Here is a 7,102-nt window from a genome sequence, read left to right on the forward strand (position 1 = left end):
CTCCGGGTTCGGCCAGGGTGTGCGTCTGCGAGCGTGGAGAGGCGAGCGCCGCGGCGCCCCGTTCCGAGCGCCGGGGGCTGTGGCGCGCGGGCTGGGCCGGGCCCGGCGGGACTCGCCGCCGGCCGATTTTACTGGAAACCTACCTCGCTCCGTGACTCCAGTCTGCAGAGTTGTCAGAGAGGCGATATATATCGTCCTCAAGGCAATATTCCCACAGAAATGAGCAGTTTTAAAAATCTGATACTTTTTGTGGAGCAGTGAGTTGTTTGGAAAGAAAAAAAAATTAGAAGAAGGTTGAAAAAAAATTGAAGACTGGCTATTAGTCATCTCTAAATAGCTTTTGACAAGCGAGAGCTTCCAGGTTTTCCGAATGAAAAAGGATGTATTCAATAATTGTAGCAAGGTTATGCCCTTACTCTATAAATCTCATGCATAATTAAAAAGTAATTCCTAAAATACTTTTGCAAGGTAGGGGAAAATTAGTTTTTAATTGTAGACATTATCACAACATGGGTCTAAGATGCTAATTGTATTGTAATTATGGACTAAACATATCGGTGGTATCTTAATGTTTTACCAACACTGTAATAGATTGTGGAAATGCAGCCATAACTACTAAAGAAGGGAAGAATTTCAACAGCACACTTCGTTGTCAGAAATTTCTCCAATGTGGAAGGTCCGTATCATGTCAAAATATAGAATCTTCCCCAAGTAATGATGAATATTAATTACGGTACTATGAAATTCGTAGGACAGTGTTAAATTTGTATTTGAGAAGGATGAGGAGAAACTGAGAAGAGAAGGGCGGACTTGTCCAAGTGGGGAAAAGAAAGTAAATTCGGGTAGGGAATTTCCAAATTGGGTTCAAAATCCTAAGATAAACCAGAGGCCCAGCTGCTCCTGTGGAGAGTCAATACTATAGCTATTGAACCAGGGGATCTGGCTCATCGTGGGCTGTGAGAAGACGGACAGTTCTTTCCGTCTGAGGCTAAATTTGAGCAATTTAAAATTTGCCAAGTACCAACACTATTTACCTTCAAATATGTGTAGTAAACAACTGCACGCTGAGCATGGAAACATGTTTTAAAGAGGCAAAAATTGTACCAAGGGCCAACTACAAAAGCTTTCTTAAAATTTTTTTGCCATGAATTATCAATACTATGAAATATCGATAATATCAATTTTTTTATAGTAAGTCTTAAATATCAAGTTAAGATATTTTCTTTTTTTATATCAACTTTTAAAACAGTGTTTTGAACTGTAATACAACTTGACTTATTTCCTTTATAATGATGACTGTCATTTTGTGTACCACACAACAACTGTATGAGGCCTATGTCATTATTTCCGTTCCACATATAAGGAAACTCAAATAGCCTAAACTATTTGCCTGAATTCACAAAGCTATCAACTAGAAAGCTACTTTCTGATTCTAAAGCCCAGGCTTTTTAATACCATCTTGCTGCAAGCCCTAAAACTGCACTGAGTCCCAATAGTGGACACAAACTCTTTGACTCTCAGATATCTGATGACTGAGCAAAAATGGGCAAACTCATTGCTGTCACTATTTGAATGACTCAAAACTAAACTAAAAACAAAAACACCTACATGCCACAGAAGATATCAACCTCCAAATCATTTATGGAGGTAATAATGTATGGGGAGGAATCAACAATCTATGTTAAAATTTCAAAATTTTAAAATATAAACAAATTGCATGATTATTGTAGGTAGAATAAAACTCCACTGTTTTTGCTTTGCCTGACATTACATGGATACAGAGTTGTGTCCATGTAAATTTCCATGGCTGTATCCAAATAAACTTTCTATTTATTTTTGAATCTGAAAGAGGAAAATGAATTAACTGTTACTCAATAGGTGTAGTTTGTTTTCTAGGTAATATATTTAATATTTCATATATTTATATTTATTCATTTATATAATATATTTAATTATTCATTAAAGGTTCATGGAGGGTTGTAAATGATAATAAATATTGAAAAGGAGACTTTGAACATGAAAATGAACCACTGATACGTGGTAAAATCTCAGATTAGTTATCAGTTAGTTAATCTCAGTTATCTTGTGTTAGTTATTATTTCTGCCACTTAATAGTAGGTCTCTGATTATGAAGGAGTTTTGCTGCATTTGGGATTTTATGTTGCATTTCCACAAGTATAATGCATTGGTATGTAAAGAAAACTGGTGCAAATTGGTTATATTTAAAATACACCATTCATTTGGGGCCTTAAAAGATTTCTGGGAAAGAGTATGTTTGGATATGATGTGATAACTGATCACACAGAGCAGTGATCCTTAGCTCCTCCTGATTGCTCCTTTTCCTCTAGTCCAACAATTCTCAAATATTTTAGCTTTGGGACTGCCCCCACTCCTCCAAACTTTGCTTATATGGGTTTCGCCTGTTAATACTCATTGTATCAATATTAGAAATTAAAATTAGAAACATGTTTAAAATATTTGTTACTTAGCTTGTAATAATAATCAGCCCATTACATATTATCATAAATGACATACTTTTAATGAAAAATAGAAAAAATTTCCAAAACCAAAAAGAGAAAAATGTTTTATGTTTTGTAAAGCTCTTTAATATCTACCTGGATTTAATATTTAGCTGAATCTAGGCAACTGGATTTTCACATTTGCTTCTGCAGTCCATCTATTGTGATGCAGTGTATATAGTTTACCATAGATGAAGAAAATCTGGCTTCAAAGAGATATATAGTTGGAAAAGGGAAACGTATTTAAGTAGCTTTTCAGATTATTATAGATATTCCTTATTACTACCCCAGAATTCTTCAAGTAGTAATTTTTTAAAAGTTAGTTGCACTGTGGAATAGAAATTCGTATCTATAGACTTTTCACTTCTGTGGCATTAAAACTTACTGGTCTACTGAATGGGCCTTTTACATGATGAGTGTGTTATACACTGGTCATTTTGGAGACTGTTGGCTCACTGAATTATGCAGATCTTTCACATGTTGACTCATTTCATCATACAATATCAACAATATCATGTTCCTTAATTTTATCACTGTTTTTCATCAGGAAACATTGTGCGCGTCAGGATACTACTACTAGTAGTAGTTGCTTAGTAGTGCCCAACTCTTTGCAACCCCATGAACTGTATCCCGCCAGGCTTCTCTGTCCATGTAATTCTCCACACAAGAGTACTGGAGTTGGTAGCCATTCCCTTCTCCAGGGGATCTTCCCAACCCAGGGGTTGAACCCAGGTCTCTTGCATTGCAGGCAGATTCTTCACCTTCTGAGCCACAAGGGAAGCCCAGTTAGGATACTGGTTTTCCAAAATTCTAATTTTTATTTGAAAGTTCTGATTTTATCATTAGCAAGAAATACTATTGGTTGTTTGCTTTCAAGGACAGTTTCTCTTTATTTCTGAGAAAATAGCTGCCAGATACTCAAGTGTGAGTAACCATAGTTTGTCTGTCACTTGTTCTTTCAAATAAAAATGCTACTCTGTGAAAAAAGTGGCTAATTCAACTTGAAACTCGATTGCACCAATGCTTTTCCTCAAGACAACCGTTGTACTTCTGTATGTAGCAGAAGCATTGTATGTATGCTTCCCATTTTGTCTCACAGGTTAAAAAGACATGCCCTGAAGGGTCAGGATTTGATAAAATTAATAATTTTCACTGCTTTCTCAAAGACATTTGTAAGTGAAAATGACTTTTCTTTCTTTTCCTCTTTTTTTTTAGCTGCAGGTGTGTGGTGGTGAAGAATATAGTGACTGTTATTACAGCTGGATGTCACTCTCTTGCTTTGTGTTGAGGCAATCAGAGTTACATCCAGTGTCAGCGAAAGCATCAACCCCGTGAAAAAGGTAAATAGCCTCTTGATACTATCATGATACTAGCTACAACCACACATAACCCCTGGAAAAATCTTGGGAACCTCCTGGGTTCTATGGACCCCTTTGAGAACCTCTTCTCCAGTCCTAGATTAGCATTTAAGATATTTCATTTTTTAAAAAAATATTTAATTTATTTCTTTAAGCTGCACCTGATGGGCTATATAGTCCATGGGTTCGCAAAAGAATCAGATATGATTGAGCAACTGAACAACAACAGCAACAACAACTAAATGAGGCTGATGATTTGGGTAAGACATTTATTCAGAGAAAGGAAAGAAGCATTTGTCACGACATGTTATCATTTTTCCAAACAACATCAAACGGCAGCCATGTTCATGTGTGTGTTGCACTGCTGGTACTTAGGACATGACTTCTCATAATCAGCATGCAAGAATTCAAGTCCAGTTGTGATGCATTCAAAATATTGCAATCACGAGCACCCACCAGAGGCATGGTTTCCAACTGTAAAGGGCTTGTCCAATTTGTATGAACAAGCTGAAAAGCACAGCTGAGTTTTAGCCAGTTCCTTAGTTCTATTCCTTTGGGTCATGCAAGACTTCTTAAATATGTGAGAAAGTTCTGTTGCCTGAGTAATCACAAATCCATCCATTTTGTAAATAGCAAAATGTCTGTATTTCACACTCTTCACACCTTCAGTCTTTACTGGAAGAAATTGTACAGTGGTAGAATCATCCCTAAATCCAGCAAGGGGAAGTGAAATTGTGCAGGGGATTTATTGCTGGAACCAATACCTGATTTTCATATCACTTCTCTTTTTGTAGTTAAATTTGTAGAGAATAACTCATTATGTGTGTGATTCAATAATATTAAAGAGAGGCCAATAAATTAGATAAGGTTCCACAATTTACATTTCTTTCAACATGATTAAGATTTAGTTTTGAATTTGCTGAGTAGCAGGCCAATTCACACAAAGTGAAAGTGAAAGTCACTCAGTCGTCTGACTCTTTGCGACCCCATAAAGGATACAGTCCATTGGATTCTCCAGGCCAGAATACTGGAGTGGGTAGCCATTTCCTTCTCCACGGGACCTTCCCAGCCTAGGGATTGAACCCAGGTCTCCCACATTGCAGGTGGATTCTTTACCAGCTGAACTACCAGGGAAGCTCGTGGTCGTGAGTCTGCCTTTCAATGCAGGGGACGTGGGTTTGATTCCTGGTTGGGGAAGTAGGATCCCATGTGCCTCCAGGCAAAACTAGGTCTACAAACCACAACAAAGGGCCTGCATGTCACAGTTTAGGTCCCGGGCAGCCAAATTCACACAAAGTTCCCCATAATGTAGCATAGCCCATGTCAACATTTCAGTCTGAATTCCTTACAGGAGAGGTATCCAAAAAAGTAGCCTCTAACCACATATGACGGAGAAGGCGATGGCACCCCACTCCAGTGCTCTTACCTGGAAAATCCCAGGGATGGAGGAGCCTGGTGGGCTGCAGTCCATGGGGTCGCTAAGAGTCAGGCACGACTGAGCAACTTCACTTTCACTTTTCACTTTCATGCATTGGAGAAGGAAAAGGCAACCCACTCCAGTGTTCTTGCCTGGAGAATCCCAGGGACAGGGTAGCCTGGTGAGCTGCCGTCTATGGGGTCGCACAGAGTCGGACACGACTGAAGCGACTTTGCAGCAGCAGCAACCACATATGAAATGTGGCTAGTGCCACTGAGGAACTTGACTTTTAATTTTAATTCACTTAAATTCAAATTTGAAAACAGATTCTCAATTCAGTTATAGGGACGTTTAGTTATGTTTAGAAAAATTGATGTATATTAGCCTTCTTTTTCGGCAGTTAATTTTTGAAATCTGAACACCAATCAAGTATTTCCAAAGAAAATTTAGCAACTAAATTGAAACATGCTATCAGATTTCAGTGACTTAAAAAGATAAAAAGAATAAAATACCTCGTTAATTTTTTATACTGATTCCATGTTGAAATGATAATATTTAGGTATACTGGGTTAAATGAAATATATTTTAAAACTTATTTTACCCATTCCCTTTTACTAAAATAAGTGTGTGTATATATATATATATATATATATATATGTATATGTGGTTTCCCAGATAATTTAAAATTATTTATGTGCCTCTTAAATTTCAATTGAATGATTATATTGTAGTTCATTTTCTTTCCATTCTATGGGAATAAGAAGGCAACTGAAAAAATATTGTGTTTAGGTTTCATCTTCATTATGTGAAATCTAGTTTTGCTCAAAGCAGTTGATATCTAAACATTCATTATGCACTTGATTATCATACTTCAAGGGATTTTACAGTAAATTGGTATTGTTTTAAAATTCTGTATTATATGGTACTGATCTACTTTGTGTCAAATTTACATTCTGGGAATTTTTTAAATTTAAGTTTTAAAGCAGTTTTAGGTTCACAGAGTAATTGAGCAGAAAATACAGTTACTATAAACCCCCTGCTCCCCAAATGCAGAGCCTCCCCTGCTATCAACATTCTGTACCACAATGGTACATTTGTTACAATCACTGGACCTGCTTTGATACATCTTATTACCCAAATCCCACAGTTTACAGTAGAACTTATTCTTGGTGTTATCCTTTCTATGGGATTTGGCAAAGGAATCATATTTTTAAAAAAGTTTGTTAGAAGTATAGTTGATTTACAATGTTGTGTTAATATCCTCATTCTTTTTAATATTCTTTTCTATTATGATGTTCCCAGGATATTGAATATAGTTTCCTGAACTATACAGTAGGACCTTGCTGTTTTCCCATCCTATATATAATGGTTTGCATCTGTTAATCCCAGACTCCCAGGTCTTCCCTCCCCTACCCACCCCGCTTGGCAACCACAAGTCTGCTATCTACATCTGAGTCAGTTTTGTTTGATAGATAGGTTCATTTGTGTTGTACTTTAGATTCCACCTAGAAGTGAAATCATATAGTATTTGCCTTCCTCTTTCTGATTTACTTCACTTAGTATGATCATCTCTAGGTCCATGCATTTTGTTGCAACTGGTATTATTTCATTCTTTTTTTATGGCTAAATAATATTCCATTCTATAGTGGCCACAGGACTGGAAAAGGTCAGTTTTCATTTCAATCCCAAAGAAGGGCAATGCCAAAGAATGTTCAAACTACTGCACAATTTACTCATTTCACATGCTAGCAAGGCAATGCTCAAAATCCTTCAAGCTATGCTTCAACAGTACATGAATTGAGAACTTC

The sequence above is a fragment of the Odocoileus virginianus genome, chromosome 25, assembly GCF_023699985.2.
Source record: "Odocoileus virginianus isolate 20LAN1187 ecotype Illinois chromosome 25, Ovbor_1.2, whole genome shotgun sequence".
In the NCBI taxonomy this organism is placed as follows: Eukaryota; Metazoa; Chordata; class Mammalia; order Artiodactyla; family Cervidae; genus Odocoileus; species Odocoileus virginianus.